This window comes from Mustela erminea, chromosome 2, assembly GCF_009829155.1.
Source record: "Mustela erminea isolate mMusErm1 chromosome 2, mMusErm1.Pri, whole genome shotgun sequence".
NCBI lineage: Eukaryota > Metazoa > Chordata > Mammalia > Carnivora > Mustelidae > Mustela > Mustela erminea.
The window spans coordinates 109952446-109968729 of record NC_045615.1 but is presented as its reverse complement, the minus strand read 5'-3'; the positions used below and the strand labels follow the sequence as shown (position 1 = coordinate 109968729).

General features: G+C 39.7%; 1 protein-coding gene across 10 annotated transcripts in view; it reads left to right on the top strand.

The window, feature by feature from the left end:
• Positions 1–16284, top strand: part of LDB2 (LIM domain binding 2) — a 375718-nt gene that overhangs the window by 49374 nt on the left and 310060 nt on the right. The gene's annotated exons all lie outside the window — the stretch shown is intronic.

Here is a 16284-nt window from a genome sequence, read left to right as displayed (position 1 = left end):
TTCCAAAATTTGCATATTCAGGGCTTTTATAGCTCTGGAAATATTCTCTCAAACTACCACAGAAGGTAACAATACATCCTTCAAAAGTCTGATTTCTATGCATGTAGGCCATAAAAAAAAAATGTATAGATAGAATCTTTAGCCCCATTTCCAATAAGTTAAAATGCAACTAGTTCTGTTGAGAGTTTGATCTTTTGCTTATCAACCGCCCAAGAAAGAACTTACTTTGCTTTCTATTTATAAAATCTACAAGTACTGGGCTGGTCGTTGTTTGAAATGATTAAATCCAAGTCAACCATGTTGCAAGCTTCCATGTTACAGGTGAGGCTTCTGATCTGTTAACTAACCACTGTGTGGCAAACCCAGTGTATTAGGTAATACGAAGAATGTCAGGAACAGGCCAAGGTCTTAGAGACAGTGCGGAGTGTAGACAAAGTATGAGAGTTGAGATCAGAAAGACTTGTCCTGGAAACCCAGCCTTGCTGCTAACTAGCTCATTTCTTCTTGGGCAAACAGACTTCTCTGGCACTCGGTTTCCTCATAAAAGAGCCCATAAACCAGGATTAGTAATACCTGCCCAGCCTGAAAATTGAAGACTGAGTGATATAGTGTATATAAGATAGGAATTCCATAAGTTGTTATGCTGTTGTTATCAGTAGGATTATTATTACCTACAACTTCTGTGATCAAGGAATTTGTTGCTGGAGGAAGCAGTGCATGTGGGATAATAGGTGACTTTGTATTTTGTAAATACTTATAACTAATATTAGCAAACATAACGAACATTTATTGAGCACCTGACATGTGCCTGGTCCTTGGTCCTGCCAACAGAAGGCAAGAGAGTGGAGTGAGCCCTACACTTGTCTGGGTTCCTTTGATAGAAAAGCTGTTACTGAGAGGGAGGGCTAACACACTCTCATGCTCAAAACAAACAGGTATGACCATCGAATCTTCACATGACAGAGCTGAAAGGGGACCTCAGAGGCCCCTGGTACATTGTGGTTGTGGTTACCCGGCCTACTCTGTACAACGTCAACATCAACTTGGGAGTAGGGAATCCGCTTATACCCTGGACCTCACTTTTCTTGGGGAAAGAACAAAGACCAACGACCTGATAGAATCCCATCCTCAGTTTTAGCACGATGATATTTAAACCCCAAATCTGAGGCAGTGGCCTCTAATCTGGGGCTGGGCTGAAGCATTCGTCCAACATGTCTTCTGTATTGACTCTCAAAGAGCCAGAGTGAACTCTCCTCCCTGTGGGTGGTGGATTTCATGGCATCTGCTTATGGATGTTTACTCCTGACCTACCATTAGCAGAAACAGGACATGATATAGTTTTCCCTCTCGTACCTTTTAACCGCAGACCACATTCCATTTGCTTTGAACGTTTACTACAGTATCAAGCCTGAAATCAAACAAATGTAGGTGGAAGAAAACATTAGGCGGTGGAGGTCAGGGAAGAGAGATATTTTCAGGGGCTCTGAAGAATGTGCTAATGTGAAGAAGCTGGGCAACGAGAGCAGGGAAGTAGCACTTTGAACCACTCTTTTCAGAAGTCTTTGAGAAAAAGATTCAAGGTGAGAAAAAGCATGGGGAATATTTTCTTGTATACAAAGAGTCAATTATTTGATTCCTTAAAAATTAAAAACTTCTGTGCCTCAAGGACATATTCCAATTACATCATAAAAAGCAGAATTAGGAAAAAAATTCAAGAAAAATAAAAGACAAATCTTTAATATCTTTATTATTTAAAGGGCCTTGAGGGAGCCAAAGAGTTCTTGTGAAATAAAGTTTAAAGGTCCCTGTTCCAGATGTAGAACTGCAGAAATGTAAATAAAGCTTGATTGAAAGGATGTCTTTTTAGTCAAAGGATATCACTGGCCAAGGAATTTGAAATGAGGCACCCAAAAAAGGGAGAGGACTGAGGGATTTAATTCTAATCTCTGCACCTGCTTGCTGACCCACCATTAATTGCTTCTAAGAGGAAAAGCAAACCTTGGTTTTCAAAGAAATAAAATATTAACAAATAATGTGTTCCCATTCTTATGTCATTTGATAAATTCAATAATGTATAGAATAAGAGTATCCTGTATTTTTTACCACTTGACATTTACATTTTAATGTTCAAGATAAACATTTTCATCCAATAATTAACATAAAAATCTGTTGAAGTGATTCATTCATTCACTCATTCATTTATTCACCAAATATTTCTTGAACCAGACTTTTCTACTAGTCTCAGGAACTTAATAATAAAGAAGAAAGACATGGCTCTTAAGAACCATACATATAAAAAAATGCATTCTTGGAAAATTATCTTGTATGTGGAGAATGCTATATTCACGAAGATGTTTATTGCAGCATTATTTTTAACACTGAAATTGGAAGCAACCTCACTGTTTAAAAACTAAGGAGATGATTACTTATAATAAATTTTCTGAATGTAGATATTAAACATAGTGTTTGTGAGAAAAGTGTTTATGCTATATTAAGTAAACACAACAGAGCACAGATTTGTATATACTGGATGATGACAATTATGCTAACAATGAGGAAAGGAAAAGATGCAGCAAAAAAAAAAAAATATGGTTGTGTGATGAGATTATGGTGGACTTCTCTTTTTCACTCTTTAGTATAATGATAACAGTATTCCTTTCCAGTAAACTAACTCTACAAGGCTTCACGAGCTTTACATACAACGCTAATTTAATTTTTATCATAGCCCGATGTTACAGGTGAGGAACTGGGCCCTGATAGGGTTAGAGCTTGAGCTCCAGCTGGAATCTCTAGTCCCCCAAACTGACCTTTCAACTATGTGCAGTTGCTCCTTCAAAGAGATAAATTGGTTGAGCTTTAAAAATTCAAATCCAACCCATGATCTCCAGAGCTCAAGCTGTTAAATCTTGTTGGAAGATGGAGATCTTACTAATATCCACTAGGTAAAGGCGATGGAAAATACCACACATGATGATGTTTATGGGTGTCTTTGGTAAATTTTAAATTTCCATTCAAATGTCAGTCGTGGTGTGTATTCAAAATATTTTTGAGTGTCTTAATAAATGTGTATACTAAAAAAAATTAAGCATGTTTTTGTTAAAGTATACAAATGTAAGTTAGCTGGTTTATACATTTTAATAACAGAACGTGATTTTTTTTTTAATTAATGAAGAATTATACTGATTAAAGTCTGTTTTGAAAATTAGTTTCTGCTGCTGGGTCAGCATCTCTTTGCTCTTTTTCCCTTTCTCTCTCTGACATTCTGCTCCACCCGTTGTATGATTTTCTTGACTTTTCTCTTTCATTGAATGAGCTCCTTCAAGGTCAGGAAACCACTATCATCTGCACTTTGGAGGTATTTGGCAGCCAAAGTTTTAAATTCCCAACCAGCAATTGGGATTCCAGGCTTAGGTTTCTTTATTATGCTTTATATCTGTTGACTATGAGTCAAATATAATATGTGGGTAGAATTACAAAGGTGACTCTTGAAAGCATGTGGAAGGATTATAACCTTAAAATGTGCTCACCAAAGCCGTGAAAATAGATGAGTTCCCCAAGAGGTACCCAGCAATACGCCTTTATAGACTTCTAGAATGAATATATGAATTCCACGTGGGCCTTGATGGCCTCCTGGAAAAAATGGGGAAGAGCTTTGTGTTCTAAGAGTTTATGATGTTTTAGGCTGCATCGTATGCAGTTGACATTTAATTTGAAAGTGGTCTGTTGAAAATGTCATCTGGTTTTCATTTGTAGGGGCCCACTTGAAAACGGGAGGTTGGACTTTGTGACCTCCTGGTTTCCTCCCAACTTTGGAGTTTTCGTAGTTGTTTGATTCTCAGATAAATGTAAAGTTTATTTTCTAGCACAACAACTGATATTTGTGTAGGGCTTTCAAGTTAACAAACCATTTTTGACACACTCCATCCTGTCTTAAAGAAGGGTAAAGGTGGGGGAAAAGGCCCTGTTAAATCTGGGTTTGAATACATACCATACAGCACAGTCTGGTGTTTTTCTGTGTGTTGTTTGCTTTCGAGATGGGAAGTAATGTTCTCATTCAAAGGTAACTATGTGAGAATTAGAATCTTATTCACATTCAACATCTTCTAAAGGATTATCAAACACCTGTTAAGTAGGTGCACACATGATGTATAATGCCATTGAAAAAGTTGTTTCACCAGGTGGGAGAATTTGAATAAATCATGTCATCATCTAATTTAAATATTTGGTTCATCTGCTTCAGATATTTAAGGGAAAATATTGATTTTTCTGGAATATTGTGAATCCACTCACATTTTCTATGTTCTGAAATAGACCTTGGTATACTGGTTGTGTTAGCTATGCTTTCCCTGGAAATTCAGCTCTGTTCAGAAATGTCAAGGCTAGCTATGGTTATGCCTGCCCTGAATTTTAAAAAATGTAATAACTGAATCTTTTTCTACGGGGGCTAAGGGAAAAAAATGGTATTCTATAATTTTCCTTCGGGACTTGGGTAGATAAGGCTAGGCATATGTGGTATACCCAATCAAAACACAATTTCACAGGTTATGAGTTTGCATGAGATGCAGTCTATCTCGTGGAACCTGGGTTTGGGTGTGCATGCAGAAACGGGGGGGGGGGGGACACTGCAGTAACCAAGCAAACTCCTTTGGATACTCTTAAGCGAGGCTGTTACTGGCAGCAGTTGCTTCCTCAAAGGGTCTTCTCAGGTTGGAACCAAGGAGCTATGAGCTGCGAATGGGGCATCACCCCATTTGCTTCATGTTGAAGAGAAGGAGATCTCTTTGTCCATTCTTAGACAAGATGATGGATGACTGTGGGTCATATCAAGGGCTCTTGTTTTTTGAGAAATCTGTGCTTATTACTCATACTGTGCCAACCTCTGTTATACATCTGATTGTCTTTGTGAGTCAGGTGTCTTGGTCTGAGACTGAGAGATGCCAAATATGTCATCCAGGGTCAGGGGTCCTGGTCTAACCACAGAACACTCACACAATCCCCAAAAGCCTTCGCATTGTTGATGTGCTGCTAAAGTCCTATGGTAGACATGGCTTTCCCTCATTCCCTCTTTTCTCTCCCCAGTGTTGACCCTCTGTGAGCTATCTTCTCTTAAAGCTCTCCCAGATAAATGTTTAGGGGCTGGGCAAGATGAGATAGAAAATACTGGCATGCATTTTCGCGTCTATTTGTAATCTGGTTCATTCAGAGATAATGGGAAATGTGTATATATAGTTTACGTAGCTGTGATAATAGTAATGTCTAAACTTAGGTTACATTGTCACTGGAAGTCATGTCTCTGTCAAGTTTACCACTGGTGTTGAGGACCCACTGGGCTCAGTGCCTGACTTTGCCTATTGGCTGATGGATTTGGAATAAGTTCCTCAACTTCTTATATACTTAGCTTCTCATCTGTAAAGTGGTTACATTTCATTCTGGATAGGGTTGTTGCAAGGACAAAACAAGATGATGATTCTGCAAGTGGTTTATAAACTAAAGAAGGCTATAGAAACAGAAGGTATTTATTACTAGCACACAAGGATTTAGTCTCTTTAGAGGTCTTTTAGAAGTTTCTTTCAACCCAAAGACTTAGTGAGCTCCATGAAAATGTTGGCCTCTTTCAAAAGGCTCCCAAAGCGCGTGCATGTGTGTGTGTGTGTGTGTGTGTGTGTGTGTGTACTATTAATGGGCCTGTTCACAAAGGGCCAGCTTCAGGCAGAGACATTTTCTCATCTGCAAATCAAGGGCAATAATTTCATCATAGTTTAAATAAGAAAACAGACATGACGTTCATGGCACAGTGCCTGGCACATAGGCAGCTTGTAATAATGTTTTTCTTTTTTTCAGTTTAAAATTTCTTATAAAGAACACAGACTGGATTAGTTTTAAATATCTGTTCTACCATTAATTAGCCACCCACATCCATCCCAATGAATCATGGCAAATTCCTTAACGTGGGCAAATAACTTAAATTGTGACATATTAATCAATTTGGAAAGATTACTTAACCTCAGTGTCCTCTAATATAAAATGAAAATAACTCCCTCCAAGCTAGGTGATGGTTAGACCTAAACATAAGCATGTATATTGAATACCTGAAACACAAGAAGTTCAGAAGATGGTTAGTTCTGCTCTCTCCTCCCTTCCTCTCCCATTGCTGTTATTTGCAGTCCTGCTTTCCCGACATCTGGGGAAGCTGCTCTTTGCTCCTGAAAAAAGAACACAGTTGCAACTCCTCCTCCGTCCCAGGGAAGGAGGCTTAACAAATGAAGACAATTGGAAGGTTCTGAGGCAGAGTCACTGATTTGGCTCTAGGCCCATTAGACATTTAGAGTAAGCTCTTCCAAGATGCCCAGAACTATGCCTTTGGCTTTTGCACAGAAGGCTGAATCATTTATTAGCATTAACAGAAGATGGGTTAATGTCCTCAGCCTCACACTGGAAGTTGCCTGCTTTGCCAGGCAGAGAAATGGCTGAGCAAGAATTTGTGACCTCAGTGTGTGTTCAGAGCTCTGCAGCAACGTGCTATCCCTAGTGTGTTCTCTGAAGGGTGACAGTCCACTCTGGCTGTCCTTTTGTAAATAAATACTCACCAAGAAGAAGTATGCTCACATCCCAATAGCACTTCCTCAATCTTGGCGCAAAAGCTCTTAGCTGTAGGTTTCACAGTCATGTATCTTGTGTTGTTAAAGGCCAAAAGGGAGCCACAAGTGTGCTTGTGAAATCAACTTTAAAAGTTGCTTTTCCAGATGTGGAGCCACAGAAATGTCAATACAGCTATGGTGAAAAGTGCCCTCGTGGTCATATGCCAAGGGATTTGCGGTAGGGGGCCTGGAAGAAGGAAAGGCAGGTTGGTGTGATTCTCTGCATCTGTTGCTCACTGATCTCCCTTTCTAATTTCCCCTAATTAGGGAGAAGGTCAGCTTCTTCCACCTTCAGGGCTGGAATGTGCCTTTCAATGAAAAGTCTGGCTCATACACAACTATGTCAGAAAAAGTCCAGGTTGTGAGAGAGGTCATTGCTCAAGAAGATGCTGAAAAATCTTAGTCCTTCATATAAACAAAGCTTTGATTTTCTTTAAATGCAAATGGAGTCAAACTTCTTTTACTGAGAAAAGCCTGATTTTGCGCCTTTTCTGGTTTGAGCTATGTGAGATGCCCTGGAAGCATAAAGCCTAGCTTTTGCCTTGAGAGATCTCAGTTATTTGCACAAGTTTCTCCTTCATAAAACTCATTGAATGTGCATCAGATGCCTTTCATGTATGAGCTAGAGTGCTATGTGCTGGAAAGTTCAAATATGAAGGACCCATTTCTGTCCAGTACACTGCTCCCATGTTTAGTGGCTTGAGACAGCTGGCTTTTTTTTTTTTTTTTTTTTTTTCATTTAAAATCCTGTGCATTAACAACTTTGGCTGCACTGGCCTGGGTGGTCTTCTGTGGGTCTACCTTGGAATCTCTCATGTGATTGCAATCATCGGCAGCTCTCCTGGGGCTGGATGGTTGAAGATAGCCCCATGTACATGTCTGGCAGTTGGTGTTGGGTATTGGGCTAGGTTACGTGTCTCTAGCACACTAGCCCAGGCTTTTTCATGGGGAGGGAGCATTCCAAGAAAGCAATCCCAGTGTGCAAGTGACTTTCAAGTCTCTAATTTCATCCCATTTACTAATGTTCTGTGGACCAAAGCCAAACCCAGAGTCAATGTCGGAGAGATGATGCCAAGGCATGGGTGTAGGAGGTATCATTTATTGGGGGCCATTACTGTAACAGTAAACTATAGGCTCTGACCTAAATAATAATAGTGAGTATCCCACTTATTTAGCACCTTCCACGTGCCCAGTATGGGACTTGATGCTTCACACAGGCTTAATTTAAATCTATTGGATAGTTCTTCAAGGTAGGTATTATCATTCCAAATTTCTGAGGTTAGTTACATTGTTTAAGGCCATACAAGTAGGAAATAGCCAGGATTTTGGCAATGAAAAATCTATTGGATAGTTCTTCAAGGTAGGTATTATCATTCCAAATTTCTGAGGTTAGTTACGTTGTTTAAGGCCATACAAGTAGGAAATGGCCAGGATTTTGGCAATGAACTGAATAATTCCATAAACCAGGATCGACACAGACCTGGAGTAGCATGATGTGGGATATGAAAGAGGAGGCATGAGATTGTGTCAGATAGGTAATGTGGTCTAGCAGCTCTGTGTGTGCAAAAGATTGATCTGCCTTAGGGCTAGTAATTTAGGAAGGTGTTCAGTGAGTTCTAGGGCTTTTAATTGGGCCTGCCTATAAAATAGGAAGCTTTTGGGCTTTGGTTGTAAGAATTATGTTCAAAATCTCAGTTTGGTTATTAAAGGAGCCAAGTTAAGAGCTACTTTTAGTGTGTGATGATTTAAATTTTATGAGCCTTAGTGATCTCATCTTTAAAATGGGAATACTGGGACACCTGGGTGGCTCAGTTGGTTAAGAGACTGCCTTCGGCTCAGGTCATGATCCCGGAGTCCCGGGATCGAGTCCCACATCGGGCTCCCAGCTCCATGGGGAGTCTGCTTCTCCCTCTGACCTTCTCCCCTCTCATGCTCTCTCTCTCTCTCAAATAAATAAATAAAAAATCTTAAAAAAAATAAAATAAAATAAAATGGGAATACTACTCTAAACATTAAATGATGCCATGTATGTAAAATTCTGAGCATAATGATGGTACCTCGATGGAATTCAACAAATGGGAGGCATGATTGATTTGAATGAGAAAATGGCAAATCAAAGAAGAGGGTATTTTAGACAAGAAGAGCAATGCTGGAAAAGGAAGAAGTCTCATAGAAAGAGGACTTGGCTTCTGTCTGAGCCATGAGAGAGGCCAAAATATAGCAGGCATCAACAGAAAATACCAATGGGTAGGCAAGATAAAGCCCAAATTTGAGCGGCTTTGATGTCCACCAGGTAGAGGAGATAAATTTGCAAAGCTGGAAAATGGACCTGGGGACTTCCGTGGCACCTGATAGAAACTACAGTGTGCATGTGATTTCAGACTCAGCCATCCTCAGAGTCCAGTGGGTTCTTCATTATCCAGGTTCCCAGCCAAACTTTCCAATCAGTGCACATGAGGTTTAAATTGGAGTCCCTTAAGTTCAGTAATTTGAATTTCTTCCAGTGTTATGACTATAGCCAGTAGTGGAATGGAAAACCTCCTCTCTCTTCTTTGTTTGTGACCTTGGTTCACACCATGGCATGTTTATTCATAGTCATTATCATTGGAAAATGCAGATACTTTTCTATTAATTGAATCTCACTGTGAAGTACTGGACAGTAACGTGTTGTAGCAGGCTCACAAGAGCGCAGGGTGCACATTTCTTCCCAATTCTGTGTTTAGTGTTGGCAGCTTAAAATTGTCCTCAGTGGGTATATTTACACCACAGAAATCAGCAAACACTATAAGCCAAGTCTCTTCAGCCCACCATTCTTGAAGTTCCCCTTTTTAAATGTTTACCAACACACTGCTGTGTGCAACTAACATAAGTGTGAAATTAAGGAAGTCAGCTATCTAGTGAAGCTGGGAGGAAAATCCTACCTCTGAAAATTCGGTTTATTTTTTGAGTCACCTTAAAGAAAAACACCACATGTACAAAATGGCTGAAATCACAGAGACTGAAAACATCACACACTGATGGAGATAGAGAGTAAATAGACTGCTCAGATATTGGTGTTAGGAGTATAAAATGGTACAACCACCTTGGAAAACCCTTTGGCAGTGCCTCATAAAGTGAACCTAACATCTAACCCTGTGACCCAGTGATTTTATTCTTAGCTATTTACCCAAAAGAAATGAAAACTTATGTCACCAGAAATGCTTGTACACAAGTATTGGTAGCCCCATTTAAAAAAATCATTGCCAGAGACCATAGCAGGAAAATGGATGAGTAATTTAGGTTTGTCCATACCATGAAACACTACTCAACAATAAAAAGGAATCAAGAACTGATATATGCAATGATAGGGAAGAATCTCAAAATACTATGTTATAGGAAAGAAGCCAGAAAAAAACATATCTAGTGATAATTCCATCTGTATGAACAGGGAAATGACCAGAACTTTGGCTATTTCTAGGGGTGGTGGTAGGATTGACTGGCAAGGAGCCCAAGAAGATTTTTTAGGGCAACAGAAATGTTCCCATTTTGATAAGCATGGTGGTTACATAGGCATATACATTTTTCAAAATTCAAATTGTAAACTTGAGATCCAAACATCTCCTGGTACTTAAATATGGCTTCAATTAAAAAAAAAAAATCAGCATCCATATTCTATAATATAGGAGGTATCTGAAATTAGTTTTCCTTTATTGTCTTTGTGAAACAGACAACAAGCAATTGAAGCCAAGAGATCTAGTGTTTGAATTCTGTCTACCAGCTCTGGGATTTTGGGTGGGTTACTTAGCCTCTCTGAATTTCAACTTCCTCTTCTGAAATGTAGGCACAGCATATTCATTTGTTCTTTTAACCAATAATTCTATGTGGCAATCACTGTGTAGATACTAAAAATAGGTTGTGGACAAGAGCAATTCTTCCCATACTTCATGGATCTTACCTCCTAAAGCTAATGCCTATAGGGGTCACATGCATACAGGGGTTAAGACAATAGTGAGCTGATGGAATTCTGTCCCAAATGGCAGGACTTATGCCAAGTGTAAAGAAAAGAGCCCTTACTCCACTTTAGTTAAACTATATCAGGGAGGTATGATGGCTCAGTCATGCCAGATCTGATTTATGCCTTTTTTTTTTCTCCCTCCCCCCCTCCTTCCCTCCTTCCTTCCTTCTCTCCTTTTTCTTCCTTTTTTTCCCCTGAATCTGGAAATTCTGGTTGTGAAAGTTTGAGATTTCATTCACTTTTTTCTAAAATACATTATAGGCCAAATACTTAGGTTTATGATGTCTTGCAAAGTATACTCACTCATGCAATAATTATTTTTAAGCCTCAATTGGAGGTTTATCTGATTTTATCACTGTTTCACTTTCCTTAGGAGTCAACTAAGAACATTCAAATTAAGTTGCGGAATTGTGTGGTAGGTGCTGGGTACCTACTAAGTTTTCCTGAGTCCCTCAATTTACAGTTGTTTTTTTTTTTTCTTCAAATTGTTCAGATGGCCCTGCAATTTGGTTTCCTGGACTGTGAGAGGTTCTCAAAATTTCATCCCCATTCAACTCCAATGTTATTTATGTCTCCATTTGTGAATAGTAATGGTAGCACTAAGAGAGTTCCTGTGAGTCTGATGATCCTAATATGGGCAATAGCCTTTCTCAGAATATTGTAGGTAGACGGTCAAAATGCTCAAAAATTCAAAATCAGCAATTGATCTCTATTTTAATCAAGTTCCAAGACTTAGGGTGTGTAATTTTGTTTCACTATGAGTTTTGAAGTTCTACTGTAGAAGTAGAGTTAGTGTCCATTGGCTTGGCAAATAACCAAAACATTTTCTTTAAGGAATCTTACATCTTAGAAACTATTGTTCTTTGATCCAGTTAGGATTTGGCTCCATTTTTTAGTGACATGATATCCCAAACCAGAGTGTTTCTAACAGTTTTAAGTTGAGTTATCATTCACATGATGTTGGCAATCCAGGACTAGTGAGGATGCATCAAGATCAGTGGGGACAAAGTCTTCTTTCTTGAGTGCTTGCACTTAAGTCTGAAATGGCTGTTCCAGCTCTGGTCATGCCTGTATTATTAGCATGTAGAAAAGAAGAAAGATGGGAAAGTAGCACTCCCTTCCCTTAATGGCATTTCCTGGTAGATACATACACTACTTTAACTGATATCTCATTGGCTAGAACATGGTCACATGGTCTCACTTCGTTGCTGGGGAGACTGGAATATATAGACCAATTTTTTTTTCCTCTGGGCCATTGTGCTGAGCTAAAATCTAGGATGTCCAATTATTGAGAAAGAAGGGAACAACTAGCATCTTTCCTCTGTCATATTCTTCATAGTGGAAGCCACATTCTTTTATGAAATTGTCCTCAGCTACTTGGATTCTTCTGTTATTTCTTTCATTTTAGAGCATGTAAGCTATCCTAAGTGTTAGATATCCTGAGTCAGACTCTTCTTATCATAAGCACAGTCATCCTCGCCGCCCTTGTCTAGGCCACCATCTTTGGTTCCAGGATTATTGTAGTGGTCACTAATGGAACTTCTGCTTTTGTGCCCACAGTCTTTTCCACACAAAAGCCAAAGTAAGCTTTTGAAATGTAATGTCTCTATTCTCTTCAGTACCCTCCAATGACTTCTTATATTCCTCAGAAGAAAATATAAAATCATTGTGCTGCCCTGTGAGATCCAGATGACCTGGCTCTCTGAGTTTCTCTCTCTTTCACTCCCCCTCACTCTACCCCAGCTACACCAGCTCCCTCACTGTAATTCCTATACTCCTAAGGAAAGTATAGTCTTTCCTCATGCTCTTTGAGCTTCAGATAGAAGAACAAGTTCAGAGAGGCTGAGTAAGTTGTCCAAGGTCATGCAGTTTAGAAATAATGGAACCAGCATCCCAAACCAGGTCAATCCAACTACAAGTTCTGTATCTTTTTATTCAACCCCATTGCATAAATTCTTAATGAGTGCTTGGTTGCTCAGTAATAGATTCCACGGAGGCAGTCAGTCCTTTCTAAGAAAAGGCTGCCCAGCATTTCCAGGAGAGCCATGAGTCTTTCTGTAGGAGAAAACAATGTCTTTTCAGGTTCTATCTCTGCCCTCTGCAGGTACTCATTAGGAGTCCCTACTCTAAACCCTGGAGCTATAGAAAATTATAGGTATCATCAGGCATGAGGTTAGCACAAGCTCATTGGATCAGCCATCTTCTTTCATGGACCAAGTGGAATGATAGGCATTGGGAGTTAAGGTTGGATTTCCTCTGGCCAATAAACTTTTCTGTTATTTGTGCCGAGTGGTCTCTATTTGGCACAGGCAAAATAAGATACAATTCCTACCCTGTTCACTGAGTTGCCTCTTTCGCTGAACATTGCAGTTGATTTAAAGGAAATGAAAAGGAACATCCTTGCCCTTAAGGACTTCTTTGTTTAGATCAGCTATTTAACCTGGGGAGTTCTTGTTAGGGCTTCAGAGAGTCTGAGATTCCTTTGAAGTTATGTGTAAACTCTTGTCTGTGTACATATGTGTATTTGCTTTTCTAGTGAGAGGACACAGAGACGTTATCAAGTTCTCTGAGGGGTCTGTTTCTCCAAAACAGGGCAAGAACTACTGGCATTCAAAACTTCCCAAGATGCCTATCATTTATTTAGCATAGAATATACACACTATGTTGCAATGCTCCTTTTAATCCTCAAAACAACCCTATGAGTTAGTATATTACCACAGTAATTTTATGGATGCAAAAACGCAGGGCAGAGATATTCGATTTCTTTTTAATATCACACATAGATTTTAAGTGTGGGAATCATATTTCAAAACCCAAATTTGTTATAGACCCCAAAATGTACTCTATCTTTATATTGACATTTTATCAAAGCAGCATATTGACACATGGTTTTAAATTCAAATGGTGCTTTAAAAAAAAAAAAAGTTTTCTTCTGCTTCCTGCATTGTCTCTTTCCTTTGGGTTTATTCCCCTCTTTTATTTGTTTCCATTTCTCTGTCTTATGTTGGAAACTTTGCTTAAACCTGGGATCCTTGCTCATCCATTTGTATTAAACACACACTGTCAGAAAGCTAATTATAAGCCCTGGGAGCATGAGTAAACCTTTTTGCCTGGTAGGTCATACCACTGGGGATTGGGTGGCTAGCTGGTGTTTTCACTAGAGGGACCTATATGAGCTTCTCGAGTTATTTTTCTGGATCCTTTACATGTCTGCAAAGAAGAACTTTCCAATGTTCTACTTAGGTTGTGAGACACCTGTTCTTGTGACGAAGCATTTAGGAGTTTTATGTAGGTAGGTGGAAGTTGGAACCAGGGATCTATGTAAGCATGTAAATCCTCTGTAAATGGAGCCCCTCTTCCCAATCCCACTTCACATACCTTCATCAGACAGGCATCCATGTTCTGAGCCTTTCTAGGGTTCTGTAGGATAAACTGGCTTACTTCTCATGGAATCTCTTCCTGCAGACTGCCATGGTCTAGGTGTCTGCACTTTTAATAAAGATTCTTCTACTTCTGCATTCAATTCTCATCCTCCAAAAATTGGTTGAAATACCTTACACATTGTACCTTTCCCATTCCCTTTGATTTCTGAAGTTGTGTCTTTTCTATTCCTTCCCTATCTCTTCAGATGGAACTTAAAAAAAAAAAAAAAAGTATGTGGTCCTGTTCTAAAATGGAGGTTTCTAGGCTTGCTCCTTCTATCATTATACTATCTCTATATCTATCACAGTCTGCCTAAACTCTGGGAGAGATGCAAGAAAAACCTTCTAGGGATTCTGGCCTCATGTGTCTCATAATCTAGCTCCAATGAAATTATGCTGTAGATTTTGTACCTTGAATGTGGGTACACAACTGCACACCCAAGAGCGAGTTTACAGATTAAGGATTGGAGAGACCATTCCTATCCAGAGAGGTCCAGAGAGACACACTGAAGGTGGAGGGAAGTGTATTGAAGATGAGGGGAACAATATGCACAAAATTCTCAAGGCAGGGAAGTTCAGGGGCAGAGAAGAAATAGTGAGTCCATGTGCTTGAGGAAGGGAAGGCATGAAAGGAAGGGCTAATATACACCAAGTATACACCTCTACCAAGTGGAGGTGTACCTTGAGTATCTGATTAGAAATTTGGGTATTATTCTGTCCTAAGGTGATGGCTTCCTACAAACACACCATAAGGAGTGTTTATAAGAGCTGGGGTGGGGCTCCTAGAAGGGAGAAATTGAAGAGCAGAGAGAAACACACTGGGAAAGGGGAGGGCATGAACGCTGGGCTGGAAGGAAAGGAAATTGTTTGTCCGAAGTGGGGGTGGGACAAGAGAAAAGTTCCAGGAGGGGACCAGAAGTAGCAACAACCAAGAGTCAAAAAGAGGGGGAAACCAGTGGTGCCTGCCTGCCTGGTGGGAGGAGCTTGTGTCAGTTAGGAGATGGGAGGCTGGAAAATAACCAAAGGGCCTTGAGATCTGGTGTGTCACATGCACAGGGTGACATCCCAGATGCTGATAACCCTGGGGCTTTTCCATGAATCTGTGTGATTCCTCCTAGGATTCCTCCCCCACTCTCACCCCCCCCCCCCCCCCCCCCAGTTATTAAAGTACAGACATCTGTGCAAAATTTTGGAATAGGAAAAACAAGATAATGTTGATTTTGCAGTTCGGGCAAAATCTGAATATTGAACTGTATGCAGACAAGAGAATTTTTATGATCTATTCACATTCCAGATTACTTTTTTTTTTTCCATTTTCAAAATAAGGACTCTTGAACACTAATCTGCTTAGCAAATCTTAGGAACTAAATCGAAAGCCTTGCAAGCCTATTGCCAAGCATGTCAGAATCATAGACTTTTCTTAACCTGTTATGCTTGTTCTCATCCTATGTGTTTTTTTTTTTTTCCCCTTCCTAAGTAGGGTAGGAAAATTCTGAATATGTTTAAGAGCAAATAATGAATGGTGTCTTTTAGATACATGTTCATACTTCTTTCATTTTTCATAACTACAAATTCTTTGAAAATATCAGCCTGCGTCCAAGCTGTAAATCTGCCCGCCGGGAAACAGCCTCCTTTCCTGGGAGGGGGTCAGGATGCCATGGGGAGACAGCCACCAAGCACAACTCTCTATCCGGATTCACGCTTCCTGGTGGAAACATGAAGGGGCGCGATTTTTACCTTATGGGCGCTCCTCCTCTAAGTATGGCAGGGTGAGAAGATAAATAGCACAGGAGAATTCTCTAAATGCCTTTTCTGTGGAACTGGTTTTCGCTTTCTTCAGATTCGAGGTTCTCACGGGGAATCTTCCTCTCTCTTAGGTTCCGTCTCCGAATCATGATTATGATTGAACCTCTACACCAATCAAGCCTCGTTCAGTATTTAATCAATCTCGAATTACCCGCCAAGATATTGAAGATCAAATGTTAGTCCAGAAGCCTCCCCTGGCTCTTTCCATTTACATTTAGCATACACTTTTTTCTCCCTTCCTTCCTTCCTTTCTTTCATTCTTATTCTTTCTTTCTGTACTTGCTTTTCTTTCTTTCTCTTCTTCTTTTTAAAATTTTCTTTATGTCCTTGGCCTTTCCCAAAATGTTTAAGCTTGTTGAAAAAAAAAGCAGATTTTTCTCAAGCGTTTGCAGTCAAATGAATAAGCTAATAAATTATATATGGG